This window comes from Hordeum vulgare, chromosome 1H, assembly GCF_904849725.1.
Source record: "Hordeum vulgare subsp. vulgare chromosome 1H, MorexV3_pseudomolecules_assembly, whole genome shotgun sequence".
NCBI classification, from domain to species: Eukaryota; Viridiplantae; Streptophyta; class Magnoliopsida; order Poales; family Poaceae; genus Hordeum; species Hordeum vulgare.
The window spans coordinates 276211325-276232095 of NC_058518.1; positions in this window are offsets into that span (position 1 = coordinate 276211325).

Sequence of the window (20771 nt, forward strand, 5' to 3'; positions counted from 1 at the left end):
TGGTGTTATGTGAACGTCGAATACATAACACTTCACCATTATTTGGGCCTAGAGGAAGGCATTGGGAAGTAATAAGTAGATGATGGGTTGCTAGAGTGACAGAAGCTTAAACCCTAGTTTATGCGTTGCTTTGCAAGGGGCTCATTTGGATCCACTAGTTTAATGATATGGTTAGACTTTGTCTTAATACTTATTTCGTAGTTGCGAATGCTTGCGCGAGGGGTTAATCATAAGTGGGATGTTTTTCCAATTAAGGGCAGCACCCAAGCACCGGTCCACCCACATATCAAACTATCAAAGTAGCGAACGCGAATCATATGAACATGATGAAAACTAGCTTGACAGAAATTCCCATGTGTCCTCAGGAGCGCTTTACTTTATATAAGAGTTCGTACACGCTTATCCCTTGCTACAAAAGGGATTGGGACAGCTTGCTGCACCTTTGTTACTATTGCTACTTGCTACCCGTTACGAATTATCTTATCACACAACTATCTGTTACCGCTAATTTTAGTGCTTGTAGAGAATACCTTGCTGAAAACCACTTGTCATTTCCTTGTGCTCGTCGTTGGGTTCGACACTCTTACTTATCGAAAGGACTACGATAGGTCCCCCATACTTGTGGGTCATCAAGCTGCCATTGGTCGCAAGAAGGGCCAGAGATTTGGAACGAGAGATGACGAAGTTCTGTCTGATTCACCCTTGTTGGTACAGTTTATGCTAGACGCTGAGAGGAATAAGCGTGAGTCCAACGGCCTGTTGACATGCATTGAGAAGAACACCACACATCAACGTAATGAGTCGGTTACCATCCGTGACTTCATCAAGTTATGTCCACCAACCTACCATCACTCCATTGAGCCACTTGATGCAGATGACTGGCTCTGTAGTATCACACGTAAGCTACGTTCTGCTAGCGTAGCCGAAGCTGACAAGGTCACTTTTGCTGCATACCATCTGGAAGGTCCTGCTAGTTTATGGTGGGAAAATTATGAGGCTACGCGTCCAACTGGATTGGTCATCTCTTGGAAAGTTTTCTGTGAGGCTTTTCGGGAGCACCACATTCCTCAGGGTCTTATTGACCGCAAGACGGAAGAGTTCCGTAATCTCATCCAGGGTACAATGACTGTTGATGCGTACAGTCGAGAGTTTGGGAACCTTGCTGTTACGCCATGGAAAAAGTGTCCACCGATGCCAAGAAGTAGGCTAGGTTCAGGAAGGGTCTCAACCCAAAGTTGCATCGTGAGCTTCACTTACACGATTGCGCTACCTTCCAAGTTTTGTTGAACAAGGCCATCAATGCAGAGATAGCTCATACAGCTTATGACAAGTGTCGTAAGCACACCCATGACAATGGTTCTTCTTCTGGTTCTGGATCTCAAAAGCGTCAGATTTTGGTTCCTAACTCAGCACTTCCACCCGGATATGTACGAAAACACTATTGTGTAGCGCCTCGCCCAGTTTCATTGTATGCTCCACCCAAGCCTAATGGTGGACCGTCTGTCAATACGGTTCCACATTCAACCCAAGTGATTTGTTACGAGTGTCGAGAGCCAGGACATGTTGCTCGAAACTGCACTCAGTCTGGGAAGTCTGTTGGTCATGACAAGCCATTAGCCAAGACAATCCATGTCAAGCTAGCCATCCGAAAATATGGACACGTGAATCACGTTTCAACCAAAGAAGCACATGAAGACCCAGATGTCGTTCTTGGAACGCTTCTTGTCAATTGTCATCCAACATCAGTTTTGTTCGATACTGGGTCATCACATTCTTTCATCTTGGAAAATTATGCTCGATTGCATGACATGTCATTTTGTGATATGCCAACTACTCTGGAAATTCAAACTCCAGGGTCTAGATGGCAAACCACAAGAATAAGCCATGGAAATTAAATCCTTATTGATAGAGTGGTATTCCTTGCTTCCTTGATATCTCTCAAGCCTTCAGATATAAACATAATCTTGGGTACAGATTGGTTGGCAGCTCACCATGCCAAGATTGATTGTTCCACCAGGTCAGTTCAGCTTACGCATCCATCTGGAAAGATAGTCAATGTTTCAACATGAGTTGCAGAGCGTCAGCTCTATTCACTCAATGCCAACCGTCGTCCTGAGCTTGAAGATATTTTGGTAGTCCGAGATTTTCCGGATGTCTTTCTGGAGGAACTGCAAGGCATTCCTCCCGATAGGGATGTAGAGTTTGTGATAGACCTCATTCCAGGAATTGTTCCAATTTCTAGAAGACCATACAAGATGGCACCCTTGGAGTTAGCCGAGCTTAAGAAACAACTTGAAGAGTCTTTGTGAAAAGGTTTCATCCCAGTTCCTCTCCTTGGGCTTGTCCAGTACTCTTTGTCAAGAAGAAGGATGGAACAGATTGGCTGGTTGTAGATTACGGCCTGTTAATTTGGTCACAATAAATAATAAGTATCCGCTTCCGAGGATCAACGATCTGTATGATCAACTTGCTGGATCCTCGATCTTTTCCAAAATGGATCTCAGGTTAGGCTAGCATCAAATAAAAATGAAGAACAGAGACATTCCCAAGACAGCTTTTGTTACTCGTTATGGACAATATGAGTACACGGTTATTGCCGCCGTTTCGTTGAGAATTTCTCCAAAGTTGCCAAACCTCTGACGGAACTTCTCAAGAAGGATAAGAAGTTTGAGTGGACGCCACAATGTGAGCATAGTTTCCAAGAATTGAAAAGACGTCTCACATCAACTCTCGTTCTTGTGCCACCTGATTTCTCCAAAGACTTTGTCATTTATTGCGACGCCTCAAGACAAGGACTGGGATGTGTTCTTATGCAAGATCAATAGGTGATTGCCTATGCATCCCGACAATTGCATCCAGATGAAGAAAACTATCCAACGCATGATCTTGAGCTTGCAGCACTAGTCCATGCACTGAAGACATGGCGACATTACCTTCTTGGTAATCGTTGCGAGATTTACACGGATCATCAAAGTCTGAAGTATATCTTCACCTAGCCAGATCTAAATCTCAGACAAAGGCGATGGTTAGAGAAGATTACGGATTATGACTTAGGAATTTCTTACACCCCAGGCAAGGCCAATGTCAGGGCTGATGCGTTAAGTCGTAAGTCTTATTGCAACAATCTTATGATGCAACAAAGTCAACCACTTCTTCATGAGGAATTCTACGAGCTTAATCCTCACATTGTTCCACACGAATCCCTTCCTACCCTAGTGGCGAAACCTACCCTGAAGGATCAGATTATAGCTAGCCAGTAGTATGATGTGGGTATTGCTCGGATCAAGTAAAATATTGCAAAGAGAGTTGTTGGTAGTTTGTCCATGGATGATAGAGGTGTTGTATATTTTGGAAACCGTTTGGTAGTTCCTAAGAAGAAAGAACTTGGAGAGTTGATTCTCAAAGAGGCTCATGAATCTCCTCTCACAATCCACCCCGGTAGCACTAAGATGTATTAGGATCTACGCCATAGATTCTGGTGGACCAGAATGGAGAGAGAAATTGCTGAGTTCATTGCTAACTGCGACGTTTGTCATCGTGTCAAGGCGAAGCATCAAAGGCCTGCTGGCACCCTTCAGCCTTTAGCTATTCCTCAGTGGAAGTGGGATAAAGTTGAAATGGACTTCATCACTGGATTTCCCAGGACCAAGAAAGGAAATAATGCTATCTTTGTCGTTATTGATCGCCTTTCCAAAGTGGCTCATTTCCTTCCTGTCCGAGAGAGTATCACTGCTAGTCATTTGGCTGAACTGTATATCTCTCCAATAGTGTCCCTGCATGGTGTTCCATTGGAAATCAATTCTGACCGTGGAAGTCTTTTACATCTCGATTTTGGGAAAGTTTTTAGAATGCTATGGGAAGTCATCTCTCTTTTAGCACTGCTTTTCACCCTGAGTCAAGTGGTCAAGTCGAAAGAGTCAATCAAATTCTAGAAGACATGCTCAGGGCTTGTGTTATATCATTTGGAATGGATTGGGAGAAGTACCTTCCATTTGAAGTTCTTTATGGACGAAGATGTCGAACACCTTTGAACTGGTCAAAAACAGGTGAGGGACAATTCATTGGGCCAAATATGATCCAAGAGCAAGTTCGGATTATTCGTGAGAATCTTAAGACAGACCAGTCTTGTCAGAAGAGCTAGTATGACCGCCATCATAAGGAAGTAACTTATGAGGTTGGTGAAAAGGCTTACCTTCGGGTTACTCCTTTGAAGGGTACCCATCGTTTCGGTATCAAGGGCAAGTTGGCTCCTCGTTACATTGGTCCTTTCCGCATTCTTGCTAAACGAGGAGAAGTTTCCTACCAATTGGAACTACCCCCTCAGCTTTTCAGAGTTCATGATGTTTTCCACGTCTCGCAACTCAGGCATTGCTTCTCGGATCCTATCCGTGAGGTGGACCTCAAAACGCTTGATCTCCAAGAAAACCTTTCATATCGAGAATACCCTGTTCGTATTCTTGATCAAGCTGAGCTTGTCACCCGATGTAGGAACATCATGTTTCTCAAGGTTCAGTGGTCTCATCATTGAGAGAATGAATCTACATGGGAGCGAGAAGATCGTCTTTGATTTGAGTACCCCGATCTCTTCCCGACTACGCCTGAATCTCGGGACGACATTCTTGTTTAGTGGGGGAGAGTTGTCACATCCATATTTTTACCATGCACTCGTATCCATGTCTATGTTTGCATCATGTTTAAATTCTCCTTAATCTGAATTGGGCATGATCAAAACCATAGCATTATAAAATTCAAATAGGACCAACTGAAAATATTTTTCAATGAACAAGAAGGGCTCTTTAAAAATGGTCATCATCTGTGGAAAAATATGGCAACATTAACCATAGGTGACTTATATTTTTACATGCACTTTTCCTTCTTGAATTAAATCAATAACTATTTGATTTGAATTTATAAAATAATAAAAACAAGATTATAACTTCAATAATTATGAAACTTGGCCAAGGCTTTTGGATTAGTTCTGTTAGTGCCCCGAAAAAGTCTCATATTTTACTTCAATGTTTTAGTGCCTAAACTAAACAAAACATATTGCAAATAATAGAAAACAGAACAAAAAAAGAAAGAGAGGAATTTACCTGAGGCCGAGGGGGAGCTGCCCTAGCAGCCCAGCTGCCAGTCACCCCCAACCTCTCGCCAGGAGGACACGGGCGTGTGGCTGCTTGATGACCCACAAGTATAGGGGATCTATCGTAGTCCTTTCTATAAGTAAGAGTGTCGAACTCAATGAGGAGCAGAAGGAAATGACAAGTGGTTTTCAGCAATGTATTCTCTGCAAGCACTGAAATTATCGGTAACAGATAGTTGTGGGATAAGATAATTCATAATGGGTAACAAGTAACAATAGTAACAAAGGTGCAGCAAGATGGCCCAATCCCTTTTGTAGCAAGGGACAAGCCTGGACGAACTCTTATATAAGGTAAAGCGCTCCCGAGGACACATGGGAATTTCTGTCAAGGTAGTTTTCATCATGTTCATATTATTCGCGTTCGCTACTTCGATAGTTTGATATGTGGGTGGACCTGTGCTTGGGTGCTGTCCTTACTTGGACAAACATCCCACTTATGATTAACCCGTCTCGCAAGCATCCGCAAGTACGAAAGAAGAATTAAGACAAAGTCTAACCATAGCATTAAACTAGTGGATCCAAATCAGCCCCTTGCGAAGCAACGCATAAACTAGGGTTTAAGCTTCTGTCACTCTAGCAACCCATCATCTACTTATTACTTCCCAATGCCTTCCTCTAGTCCCAAATAAAGTTGGAGTATCATGTAGTCGACGTTCACATAACACCAATAGAGGAAAGACAACATACAACGCATCAAAATATCGAACGAATACCAAATTCACATGACTACTTATAGCAAGACTTATCCCATGTCCTCAGCAACAAACATAACTACTCACAAAGCATAATTACGTTCATGATCAGAGAGGTATTGAATAGCATTAAGGATCTAAACATATAATCTTCCACCAAGTAATCCAACTAGCATCAACTACAAGGAGTAATTAACACTACTGGCAACCTTACAAGTACCAATCGGAGTCGCGAGACGGAGATTGGGTACAAGAGATGAACTAGGGTTCAGAGATGAGATGATGCTGATGAATATGTTGATGCAGATGAGTCCCCTCCGATGAGAGGAGTGTTGGTGATGACGATGGCGATGATTTCCCCCTCCGGGGGGGGGGGGGGAAGTTTCCCGACAGGACGGCCCTGCCGGAGCTCTAGATTGGTTCGGCTCAAGTTCCTCGTCGTGGCGGCGGCGTTTCTTATCGAAAGCTCTCTCTTGATTTTTTCTAGGACGAAACCCTCCATATAGCAGAAGATGGGAGCCGGAGGGGTAACAGGGGTGCCACAATCCCCCCAGGCACCCCCAGGGGGGTGGGGCGCGCCTGACAGGCTTGTGACCTACTGGTGGCTCCCCCCAGTATTTCTTCCGCCCTGTATTTTTCATATATTCCAAAATAATTCCTCGTTGATTTTCACGGCTTTTGGAGTTGCGCAGAATAGGTATCTCAAACTTGCTCCCTTTCCAGCCCAGAATTCCAGCTGCCGACATTCTCCCTCTTCATGTAAACCTTATAAAATAAGAGAGAAAAGGCATAAGTATTGTACCATAATGTGTAATAGCAGTCCATAATGCGATAACTATCAATATAAAAGCATGATGCAAAATGGACGTATCAACTCCCCCAAGCTTAGACCTCGCTTGTCCTCAAGTGGAAGCCGAGATCAATAAATATGCCCACATGTTTAGAGATAGAGGTGTTGATAAAATAAAATACGGACATGCAGGCATCATGATCATATTTAGAACAACAATATCGTCATATAGTCTCTTATGCTAAAGTGGCAATTCCTTCACAATGTAAAGTATGGATCAAGAACCTTATTGAGAATTAACAACCAATAGTCTTTAGTCATTGAAGCAATTGCAATTTATCATAACATCAGAAAGAGTCAAATAAGAGCTTGTAAAGCAAATCCACATTCTCAATCATCTTTTAGTCTTCGACAATTGCTAAAACTCACGCGGTACTCATGAGATCAAAGTTTCAGTTGGACAGAGAGAAAGATAGGGGCTTATAGTTTTGCTTCCCAACTATTTACCTCAAGGGTAATTTCAACAATAATAATTCATGATTACTTACTTCCAAGTTGATATATGAATATGGATCTTTCCCTAGCACATGACGCTTGCCAAGATAATGGCGAAATAAGGAATTGGTGTCGATCACCATGACTCTTTTAAAGATAAAAAGTAAAGGTACAAGATAGGCCCTTCGCAGAGGGAAGCAGAGATTGTCATGCGCTTTTGAGGTTTGGATGTGTGATCTCTTAGTGTGAAGGAACGTCACTTTATATTGCCTCCTGTGATAAAGTACTTTATTATGCAGTTTGTAGCTTTTATGTCTTCCTCGTCACAGGTTCGTACAAAGCTTATTTTCCACACACTAATAGATCATACATATTTAGGGAGCAATTTTTATTGCTTGCACTGATGACAACTTACTTGAGTGATTTTATTCAATCCATAGGTAGGTATGGTGGACTCTCATGGCAAAACTAGGTTGAGGGTTTATGGATGCACAAGTAGTATCTCTACTTAGTGCGGAAGTTTTGGCCGATATGAGATGGAAGCAAGCGTCACATGCTAAGGGATCTCTAGTCATATAATATTGTTCGGAACCAAGCAAACACAATTCATTATGTTGTCTTCCTTGTCCAACATCTACTTCCTAGCATGTAATAGTTTAATGAGTGTTCACAATCATAGACGTGTCAAAGATGATATATTTATATGTGAACCTCTCTTTCTTTATTACTTCCTATTAATTGCAACAATGACCAAGGTCTACGTTTGTCCACCCACAACAAGTTTCAATCAACATTCTTTTTATATGTGAAGCCACCACTTCCCATAGGATCATCACATGATCTTTCATGCTTTTGTTCTATTATTATTCTTTTCTTTAGATCATGGCATGAAGCAAAGCCTTTAACTAAAACACTCTTTATTATATAACTCACGAACTCGATTACATTGGGGGTAACACAAAGCAAAACTCAAGCCTAGATCATACTAAGAACTTTATTCTACTAGATAAAGATATTACCAAAAAGGATCGAACTAAGATAAAGGTAAAGGCAAAATATGTGATGGTGTTACGATATCGGGGTAACTCCCCCAAGCTTGGCACAAGCCAAGGGGAGTGCCCATACCCGTGTATTTAATTGTCTTCCTTCGGAGGTGATGGTGGTGGAGTTGTTGGAGTCTGGGGTTGATTCTCCGTCTTCCAAGGCATAGGTTCTCCATCATGGAAAGATGATCGACTCCCTGAAATCCTCAAATCTGCAGCCAACCGCATTGCTTTAAATCTATACTCGTACTCACAATTTTGGTTCTGCAGGTCATAGATGTGGGCTTGGAGATGATCGATTCTGTCATAGAGCTTGAAGAGTTGCTCCCCGATGTCCTTGGCATCAATCTTGTGCTTGTTGGTGAACTCCGTGATCATCATGTGGTTGGTGTTGAGTCCGCATTCTACCATCCCTTGGCACTTGAAGACTTGCTGCTCCATTGCTTCGAGCCTTTCCTCTAGGATTCCGGACCTCTTGGGCCCCTCAACATCACGGATGTGCAGCAACCCCTCATGCATCTCGATAGATTGAGGGTGTTGTAGCACCTTCGCGAGGTAGGGATTGATGACCTTCTCGAAGAACTTGTGCTTCAAAACTTTTGGGGACGCCATAGTGATCTGGATCTGTCTGCACAGCAGATCGAAACGAAAATAGAGGGTATTTGCGTGATACGAGGGTCAGACCTTTCGGGAGATTATATAATGAATTTTTACCGACCATAAGGAGTATTCCACAAGAAAACGGAGTCCAGGAGACACACGAGGTGCTCACGATCGCCCCAGGCGCGCCCAGGGGGGTGGGGCGCGCCTGGCAGGCTTGTCACCTCCTCGTGTGCTTTCTGGACTACTTTAATTTTTTTGTATTTTTCTAAATATTCCAAAACGGAGAAAAATTGCTATTGGAAAAGTTTTGGTGTCGGTTTTCTTACCGTATCACATACCTCTTCGTTTTTGGAGTCTGAAACAAGCTGGTAAATATCCCTTATGTACTCCTCTGGAGTTATGGTATTAATAATATTTCTTTCAACATTTATGGGAGTACCTGAGATATAATGCTTGATTCTTTGCCCATTTACAACTCTCGGAAAATTACCTTCCGCGTTGTTGATTTTTATGGCACCGGAACGATATACTTCCTCAACAATGTAAGGTTCTTCCCATTTAGAGAGAAGTTTGCGTGCAAAAAAACTTAAACGAGAATTGTATAGCAAGACATAATCACCTACATTGAACTCATGTTTTTGTAACCTTTTATCATGCCACCTCTTAACTTTTTCTTTAAACAACTTGGCATTTTCATATGCCTGAGTTCTCCATTCATCAAGTGAGCTAATATCAAATAACCTCTTCTCACCAGCAAGTTTGAAATCAAAGTTGAGATCTTTGATTGCCCAATAAGCCTTATGCTCTAGCTCAAGAGGTAAATGACATGCTTTACCGTAAACCATTTTATACAGAGACATGCCCATGGGATTCTTATAAGCAGTTCTATAAGCCCACAATGCATCATCAATTTCCTTAGACCAATTCTTTCTAGACCTATTAAGAGTCTTTTGCAAAATTAATTTAATTTCTCTATTACTTAACTCTACTTGACCGCTAGACTGAGGATGATAAGGAGATGCAATTCTATGGTTGACATCATACTTAGCAAGCATTTTACGGAAAGCACCATGAATAAAATGTGAACCACCATCAGTCATTAAATATCTAGGGACTCCAAATCTAGGAAAAATAACTTCTTTAAGCATCTTAATAGAGGTGTTATGATCAACACTACTAGTTGGAATAGCTTCTACCCACTTAGTAACGTAATTAACAACAACTAGAATATGAGTATACCCGTTGGACTTTGGAAAAGGTCCCATATGATAAAAACCCCAAACATCAAATTGTTCAATACCAAGTGAGTAATTCACACGCATTTCCTGACGTTTACTGATATTACCTATTCTTTGACATTCATCACAAGACAAGACAAACTTACGAGCATCCTTGAAGAGAGTAGGCCAATAAAAACCAGATTGCAATACCTTGTGTGCAATTCTATCTCCCGCATGGTGTCCTACGTAAGCCTCAGAGTGAAACTTCTATAGGATCTGTCATGTTCATGCTCAGGTACACAACGTCTAATAACACCATCTACTCCTTCTTTATAAAGGTGAGGATCATCCCAAAAGTAATGTCTCAAATCATAAAAGAAGTTTTTCTTTTGTTGCTATGTGAAACTAGGTGGTATATATTTAGCAACAATATAATTAGCATAATCAGCATACCATTGTGTACTGCATGAAGCATTGATGACATTCAATTGTTCATCAGGAAAGCTATCATCAATAGGTTGTGGCTAATCAAGAACATTCTCTAACGTAGACAAGTTATCTGCTACGGGGTTCTCAACAATATGCAAATCAAATTCTTGTAGCAAGAGAACCCATCTAATAAGTCTAGGTTTAGCATCTTTCTTTTCCATGAGATATTTAATAGCAGCATGATTAATGTGAATAGTAACTTTGAAATCAACAATATAAGATCTGAACTTATCACATGCAAACACAATTGCTAAAAATTATTTTTCAGTAGTAGCATAGTTTCTTTGGGCACTGTCTAGAGTTTTACTAGCATAATGAATAACATTTAATTTCTTCTCAACTCTTTGTCCTAGAAAAGCACCAACAACATAACCACTAGCATCACACATAATTTCAAAAGGTAGGTTCCAATCAGGTGGTTGAACAATAGGTGCAGTAATCAAGGCCTTATTAAGTATTTCAAATGCTTCTTCACAAGCATCATCAAAAACAAATGTAATATCTTTTTGCAAGAGACTGGTGAGAGGCCTAGAAATCTTAGAGAAGTCTTTAATAAACCTTCTATAGAAACCAGCATGACCAAGGAAACTTCTTATACCTTTAATGTCTCTAGGCCATGGCATTTTCTCGATCGCATCAACTTTAGCCTTATCGACTTCAATACCTCTTTTAGAAATTTTATGTCCCAAGACAATGCCTTCATTAACCATAAAGTGGCACTTCTCCCAATTCAAGACAAGGTTAGTATCTTTACATCTCTGAAAAACTCGATCAAGGTTTCTCAAGAAATCATCAAAAGAAGATCCGTAAACGGAGAAATCATCCATGAAAACCTCAACAATCTTTTCACAAAAGTCAGAGAATATAGCCATCATACATCATTGAAAGGTAGCAAGTGCATTATAGAAACCAAAAGGCATACGTCTATAAGCAAAGGTACCGAAAGGGCAAGTAAAAGTGATTTTCTCCTGATCAGATTGTGCAATAGGTATTTGGGAGAAACAAGAATAACCATCTAGAAAGCAAAAGTGTGTATGTTTAGACAATCTTTCTAGGATTTGATCAATAAAAGGTAAAGGGTAATGATCTTTCTTAGTAGCTTTATTTAATTTCCTGAAATCAATTACCATCCTATAGCCAGTAACAATTCTTTGTGGGGTCAATTCATCTTTATCATTAGGGACAATGGTAATACCTCCCTTATTAGGGACACAATGCACCGGACTTACCAAATCACTATGAGCAACATGATAAATAATAACTGCTTCCAGGAGCTTTAGTATTTCTTTTCTTACCACCTCTTTCATCTTAGGATTTAATCTTCGTTGGTGATTGGCAACTGGTTTGAAATTAGGATCATTTTTAATTTTATGTTGGCATAGAGTGGGACTAATGCCCTTAAGATCATCAAGAGTATATCCAATAGCAGCACGGTGCTTCCTCGGAGTTTTCAATAATTTCTTTTCTTCATGCTTTGAAAGGTTAGCACTAATAATAACAAGATATATCTCTTTTTCATCAAGATAAGCATACTTAAGAGTATCAGGTAATTGTTTAAGCTCAAACACAGGATCACCCTTTGGTGGAGGTGAATCTCCAAGTAATTCAACAGGAAAATTATTCTTAAGGATAGGACGTTGTTCAAAGTTAACTCTATCTATCTCATTCCTTTCACCCATATGCATATCATTTTCATGTTCAAGCAAGTACTGCTCCAAAGGATGAGTAGGAGGCACAACAATAGAAGCAAGAGCAATAATTTCATCCTTACTAGACAATTCTTTTTCATGAGGTTGTCTACGAAACTTAGAAAAATTAAATTCATGTGACACACCTCCAAAGCCAACAGTAACAGTTTGTTTCTCACAATCAATTTGAGCATTAACAGTATTGAGGAAAGGTCTACCAAATATGATGGGACAAAAGCTATCTTGTGTGGTAGCAAGAACGAGAAAATCAGTAGGATACTTAGTTTTACCACACAATACTTCAACATCTCTAACAATTCCCACAGGGCAGGTAGTATCTCTATTAGCAAGTTTAATAGTAACTTCAATAAATTCCATCTCGACATGTGCAATCTCATCTTTAATTTCATTATATAAATATTGAGGTATTGCACTAACACTAGCACCCATGTCACATAAACCATGATAACAATGATCTCCTATCTTAACAGAAACAATAGGCATGCCAACAACAAGTTTATGTTTGTCTCTAGCATGAGGTTTAGCAATTCTAGCAGCAGCTTCACAAAATTGAATAACATGCCCATCAACATTATCGGCCAAGAGATCTTTAATAATAGCAATACTAGGTTCAACTTTAATTTTCTCAGGGGGTGTGGGTGTTCTAATGTAGCCCTTACGTATCATAGTTGAAGCTTTAGCATGATCCTTTATTCTAACACGGAAAGGTGGTTTCTCAATGTAAGCACTAGGAACAATAGAATCATTATAAGCAATAACTTTCTCTTCAACTGGATTGGGTTTTACTACGTTAACTTCTATGGGAGGATGATATTTAAACCACTTATCCTTAGGGAGATTAATATGAGCAGCAAATGATTCACATAAAGAAGCTACTATCTCAGAGTCAAGTCCATTTTTAGTGCTAAAATCACGAAAAGTATTTGTTTCAGCGAAGGATTTAACGCAATCGAACTTAAGATTCATACCTGACTCCTTACCTTCATCAAACTCCCAATCTTCAGAGTTGCGTTTAACTCTTTCCAATAAATCCCATTTGAAGTCAATATCTCTCTTCATAAAGGAACCGGTACAAGAAGTGTCAAGCATGGTGCGATTGTCATGAGAAAGCCGAGCATAAAAGTTCATAATAATAATTTCTCTAGGGAGCTCATGGTTGGGCCATGAATATAACACTGAATTAAGCCTCCCCAAGCTTGAGCGATACTTTCTCTATCACGAGGCCAAAAATTATAGATATAATTCCGATCACGATGTACCAAATGCATAGGATAAAACTTTTGATGAAATTCCAATTTCAATCGGTTGTAGTTCCATGATCTAGTATCATCACATAGCCTATACCATGTCAATACTTTATCCCTCAAAGATAAGGGAAACACCTTCTTCTTGACCTCATCCTCGGGAAAACCTGCAAGCTTAAATAAACCACAAACTTCATCTACATAGATTAGATGCAAGTCGGGATGTGATGTTCCATCTCGTGTAAAAGGATTAGCCAACAGTTTCTCTAGCATACCCGAAGGAATTTCGTAATAATTATTTTCAGTAGGTGCATTAGGTTGAGGAGCAACTCTTTGTGCTTCCGGTCGAGGTGAAGATACCCCGAATAAGCCCCTCAAAGGATTAGTTTCCATAGTGACAAGTGACAATAAATTTCAGCACACTATATAAATGTTTCCTTACTAAATTCCACTCACCAAAGGCGCTTCACTCCCCGGAAACGGCGCCAGAAAATAGTATTGATGACCCACAAGTATAGGGGATATATCGTAGTCCTTTCGATAAGTAAGAGTGTCGAACCCAACGAGGACCAGAAGGAAATGACAAGTGGTTTTCACCAGGGTATTCTCTACAAGCAGTGAAATTATCGGTAACAGATAGTTGCGGGACAAGATAATTCGTAACGGGTAACAAGTAACAATAGTAACAAAGGTGCAAAAAGATGGCCCAATCCATTTTGTAGCAAGGGACAAGCCTGGACAAACTCTTATATAAGGTAAAGCGCTCCCGAGGACACATGTGAATTTGTGTCAAGCTAGTTTTCATCATGTACATATGATTCACGTTCGCTACTTTGATAGTTTGATATGTGGGTGGACCGGAGCTTGGGTTCTGTCCTTACTTGGACAAACATCCCACTTATTATTAACCCCTCTCACAAGAATCCGCAACTATGAAATAAGAATTAAGACAGATTCTAACCATAGCATTAAACTGGTGGATCCAAATCAGCCCCTTGCGAAGCAACGCATAAACTAGGGTTTAAGCTTCTGTCACTCTAGTAACCCATCATCTACTTATTACTTCCCAATGCCTTCCTCTAGGCCCAAATAATGGTGAAGTGTCATGTAGTCGATGTTCACATAACACCACTAGAGGAAAGACAACATACAACGCATCAAAATATCGAACGAATACCAAATTCACATGACTACTTATAGCAAGACTTATCCCATGTCCTCAGGAACAAACATAACTACTCACAAAGCATAATTATGTTCATGATCAGAGAGGTATTGAATAGCATTAAGGATCTGAACATATGATCTTCCACCAAGTAATCCAACTAGCATCAACTACAAGGAGTAATTAACACTACTAGCAACCTTACAAGTACCAATCAGAGTCGCGAGATGGAGATTGGGTACAATAGATGAACTAGGGTTTGGAGATGAGATGGTGCTGACGAAGATGTCGATGGAGATGAGTCCCCTCCGATGAGAGGAGTGTTGGTGATGATGATGGCGACGATTTCCCCTCCAGGAGGGAAGTTTCCCCAGCAAGACGGCCCTCCCGGAGCTCTAGATTGGTTCTGCTCAAGTTCCGCCTCGTGGCGGCGGTGTTGCTTCACGAAATCTCTCTCTTGATTTTTTCTGGGACAAAACCCTCCATATAGCAGAAGATGGGAGACGGAGGGGTAACAGGGGGCCCACGAGCATCCCAGGCGCGCCCAGGGGGGTGGGGCGCGCCTGGCAGGCTCGTGACCTCCTCGTGGCTCCCCTCCAGTATTTCTTCCGCCCAGTATTTTTGATATATTCCAAAATAATTCCTCGCTGATTTTTACGGATTTTGGAGTTGCGCAGAATAGGTATCTCAAACTTGCTCCTTTTCCAGCCCAGAATTCCAGTTGCCGGCATTCTCCCTCTTCATGTAAACCTTATAAAATAAGAGAGAAAAGGCATAAGTATTGTACAATAATGTGTAATAACAACCCATAATGCGATAAATATCAATATAAAAGCATGATGCAAAATGGACGTATCATTGTTGCACGCCGGCACGCTCCCGGCCACCTCCTTCTTGCCGCCGAGCAGCTGGATGCATGGATGCGCCTGGTGCTTCCCCCTTCTTCTCCTCCTCCCTCTGGTTCCTTCCCCCCATCTCTTTCCTCCTCTCTTCCTCTCTCTTCCTCTCCGCTCTCTCTTCCAGGAGCAGAGACATCGTCGATTCGCCGGCCACAGGTCATCCCCGAGCCAGCCGTCTAGTCCCATGGATCCGCCGTGAGCCCCTCTTTCGATTCCCCTCTTCCCCATCGAGCTTCCCCTCCTCTATCCCCCTCCTGCCGCCGGAGCCCGAGCTCCCTGCCGCCGGCAATGGCCGCCGTGACCAGGGCCTCTCCCTCGCCCGGCTGGTCACACCAGCGTCCTCCTAGGGGCCCGTAGGTTCTGCCCGGCCATCAGCTCCTCCTCGTACAGCTCCTGGCAACGAGCTGAGCTGGCCGAGCTCCGGCCACTGCCCCGTCATTGCTGCCGCCGTCTCCGGCGACCCCCTCACCCTCAAAACCACTGGAATGGATGCGGGCGAGCTCGGGCTACGCCCAGTGGCCTCATCTATCGCTCCCATGGCTGGAGTCGCGGACTCCGCCGCTTGCTGTGGTCGCCGGTGTTGAGGCTCGCCGGTGAGCAACTGACTGGTGGATCCTCATCGTCAGATGATTAGCTTAGAGCTAATCACCCAATTAGTTAGCCCCGAGCCAGTGACATATGGGCCTTGTTCTGTTAATTAAATGTTAGGTTTATATAAAAAATATTAGCAAGTTGAGTCAATGACAGGTGGGTCCCAGCCACCAGGTTTGACCTGGGCTGGCACCTTTGACCAGCTGATGTCACTATGACGTTAGGCTGATGCAATAACTCATTTTCTCGATTTTAAATAATTCCAGAAAATTGCTAAAACTTGTAAAAATCATAGAAATTCAATAGTAACACCAAATGAATTAAATTATATATGAAAAATTATCAAAAAATCCAAAGAATCCATTGGTACCAATCTCATGCATTATAGAGCAACCTAAATAGGAGTTTTTGGACATTTTGTTCAAATTACATTATGTAACATCACATATGGAGTTGAGTTTGAACCTAGAGTTCAAACCTACTTCATTTAAATATGTTGCTAGGTTCATTAGGCCAAACCACATCATATTGCCATGCCATATTCATGCATCATATTGTTGCATTTGATGTGTATTGATTTGTTCCCCTTCGCTGGTTGTTCTTCGTGTTAGGCACTGTTCCGGAGGGTACGATCGAGTATCCATCTAAGGAGCAGTAACGTATCATCGTCTTATCAGGCAAGAAAACCCCCTTGAGCATTCCGATAAAAGCCCATGTTCTCACTCCTGCTCTCATTTATTGCATTAGGACACATCGCTTCAAATGTTTTGCTTCAGTAGATGAACCCACTTCTTTGCATGACCTGTTATTGTCATAGTAAATAGATAAACCTTGCAACCTGGCATACTTGGTAGATGCTTGTGCCATGATGTGTTTACCCTGCTATGCTTGCTATGCTTAGACTTGTGTGAGGCCTGCTTCATTTGGGTGATGAACTGGAGTGAATGAATGCGTTCTAGTGACAAAGGATTAAATGTTGAACCTGGTTAGGGAAAGGTATCGATGAGAGGCTATGTAGGAGTACATGGCAAGTTGTCTCATTGGGACCGTCCTTAAGAACTGAGTCATGTGTATGTTATCCAAGACTAGCTACTACCGCACATTGGGATCCTTAATTGACTCTCTCGGCTTATTAATCAACTAGATCTCTGTCCAGGAGTTGCAACTAGTTTCTGGTGTTTATAGGACATGCTAGTAGTCTACCAAGTGGCAACCCGTATAGGTGGGCTTGGGACAGACTAGGCATCATCGCCCGGTGTACCAAGCGTAGTACCATTCGTCGAGGTGGGCTTGTGAACCCTGTACACATCGTTTGGGGGGCGTAGAGGAAACTTCAGCCGGACTTCCTTGCGGATTCAGCCTCAAATAGGCGATAACCTGGACTAGAGTCTTGTGTGGTTAGTTAGGTCGTGGCCGACACTCACGCGAGTGCTTCCTTTTGAAGGTTGCCGAGATGCATGACGTGCATATGGTGATAAGTGGTGAGAGCGTGTGTGAAGAAGTACACCCCTGCAGGGTAATCTAATCTATTCGAATAGCTGCGTCCGCGGATATGGACTACTTGGAAACTTATATGGTCATAGACAACTTGAATGGATACCATAAAATATTCAAGGCAAGTGTGAGTGCTATAGATGGCTCTCTCACAGGGAGGCGGGAGTAGACCCATAGTGGTGTAATGTTGTGGAGACTAGCTAGTGGACTCGTGTGCGCTTTCTCACATTATTAAACTACTCGTAGTCGTAGTATAGGTTAGCCACTGAGTCAAAGATGGCTTGCTACATAAAACCCCACAATCCCCTTGTTGATAATGATGCATATGTAGTTAGTTCTGATGTCAGTCTTGCTGAGTACTTTGTACTCATGGTTGCTTAATTTATGTTTTTGCAGAGAAGACTCCAGTCTTGCTAGTGGTTTCAACGATGTGATCGACGTTGACCGGAATAGCTTGGGAATCCCAGACAGAGTTCTGGTTCCTATGGAGGGTCTTGTAGATAGACAGACTTTCTCAACCCATTTACTTTCTAGATGTTTGTACCCAGACATGTTATGCTTCCGCTTGATTCTTGTATGACTTGAGTGTTGAGTCTTGTGACCCCTGTTTGTAATATCACACTGTGTTGACTCTTATGAGTCTTAAATAAATACTTGAGTCGTAGAGTTATGTTGTGATGCCATATTGTATCTACACATACCGTGCATATTGTGTGAATGCTTTGAAATGCATTGTATGTGTGGGATTTGACACCTAGTTGTGTGCCTTTAGTAGTACTCTTTACAGGGAAATGCCTCTTTGTGCTTCCATTGAGCCTTGGTAGCTTGCTACCGCTCCAGACTCATTGATTGACCGACATGTATCCTTCTTTGATGATGTGTCTCTCCCCTCGGGGAAATGTCTTGCAGTGTAATGGAGTCCATGTAGCTTGCTACGACTCGTATACACACGTTGTTGACGGACACCAGCTTTGATGGGTTATGTATGCCTGTCCCTGTACGGATGTGCCACTTGGGTTTATAACTAGTCATGTCGACGCGAGTTCTTTGTCGTTTTAATGCTAGCGACATGTTCACATACGTGAGCCAAAAGACGTAAACGGTCCCGACCAAGGTAAGGTGGCAGCCGTGGAGTTTACCGTGCGTGAGGCCGCAAGGTGATGTGATGTGTTACCGGCTGGGTTCTTATGACTTCGGATCGGGGTCCCGACAATGAATGTCAAAGAATTGGTAACATTGGTAGACGTCAAGAAATGCTTATGAATTATTCACTTGTTATTGAACCATTTGATATTTGGGGTTTTGATTATATGGGAAATTTTCCTTCCTCTAATGAGTATACTTATATTTTAGTTGAGTATGATTATGTTATGAAGTGGGTATAAGCTATTCCAGCTAGTAGGGCTGATCATGACACTTGTATTAAAATGCTTAAAGACGTTATTTTCCCGAGGTTTGGAGTCCCTAGATATTTAATGATTGATGGTGGTTCACATTTTATTCATGATACTTTCGGTAAACCTCTAGCTAATTATAATGTTAACCATAGAATTGTATCACCTTATCATCCTTAGTCTAGCGGTCAAATTGAGTTGAGCAATCAAGAAATAAAATTGATCTTGCAAAAGACTGTTAATATATCTATAAAGAATTGGTCTAAAAAACTTGATGATGCTTTATGGGCTTACATAAGTGCTTATAAAAAACCCTATGGGAATTTCCCCATATAAAATGGTCTATGGAAAAGCGTGTCATTTACCTCTTGAGTTAGAACATAAATCTTATTGGGAAATTAAATAATTTAACTATGATTTCAAACTTGCGGGTGAAAAGAGGTTATTTGATATTAGCTCCTTACATAAATGGAGGACACAAGCCTATGAAAATGCCAACTTGTTTTAAAAAAAGTTAAATGATGACACGACAAGACAATCCAAAAGCGATAATTCAATGTAGGAGACCTTGTTCTTTGGTACAATTCTCGTTTTAGATTTTTGGCACGTAAGCTTCTCTCCAAATGGGAAGGACCTTATATCATCGACGAAGTATATTCCTCCGGTGCAATCAAGATCAACAACTTTGAGGGCACAAATCTGAGAGTGGTAGATGGGAAAAGAATTAAAAATTATATTTCAGGTACGCCCATTAATGTTGAAACTAATATTATTCAAGAGATGACACCAGAAAAACACATAAGAGAGACCGTCCGGAACACTCCGGAAAGCTGAAAAGGGGCAAGTATGTGATATGGTAAGTAAACTGACATAAAAAATTTGATAAAAATTCTTTTTGTTAGTTTTGGTATTTTAGAAAAATTTAAAAAATGGAAATGAGTCACGGGGGACCCATGAGGGAGCCACAAGCCAACAGGGCGTTCCGTACCCCCGTGGGTGCACCCTGATAGCTTGTGGGCACCTCTTGTGCCTCCCGGACTCTGTTTTCTTCCTCGACACGTATTCTGACCTAGAAAAATGCATTATATATACTCCCCGTCTATTTTGACCATCGCATCGCAAGGTGCTCCTCTGTTCTTGTTTCTAGTTGTTTATCTCACAGACTTCTCAAGGCGTGGAAGCTATGTCTTTCCTCCTCCAACAACATTGGGGACCAGGCTTGGTTGTTGCAGGTGGAGCTTGAACGATAAGGAATTGAGGAAGTTATCTTAGGAGATGAAACTATGGACTCTATGGAAGTGCATTCCCCTTCTGTGGAATGTGGGACTCTAGGAGGCATCTCCACCTCTCAGAACCAGTGTCCACCAATGGAGAGGAGAGCTTTGCTAGTTCAGAAACTGCTAGGTGAATCTACCCCGAGGAGGCCCTTTAGCAGGTTACATGCAATTAACTTCCACAATTTGATTCACAACTACGAAGTTGAGAATATTCCTCGCACACATATACCTCCAAATTGGGCATCTCTCGTCCAAGTCAAAGTGTTGCAGGAAAAAGCTCTTCGTGGCGAGAGAATAAACATATTATGGTGGAAGTGAAAAGAACACCACAATGACTCAACAACTACTTTATGAAATGAGGTAATTAAAAGTTGCCATGATATCCATTGCGAAGGAAAAACCTACTACCTCACCACTACCAACACCTAAGAGGACACCTGAGTGCATGGGTATGGGAACCACCCTTAGGTTGTTCCAAGCTTGGGGGAGGTCCCGGTATTGTATCACCATCACTTTTACCATT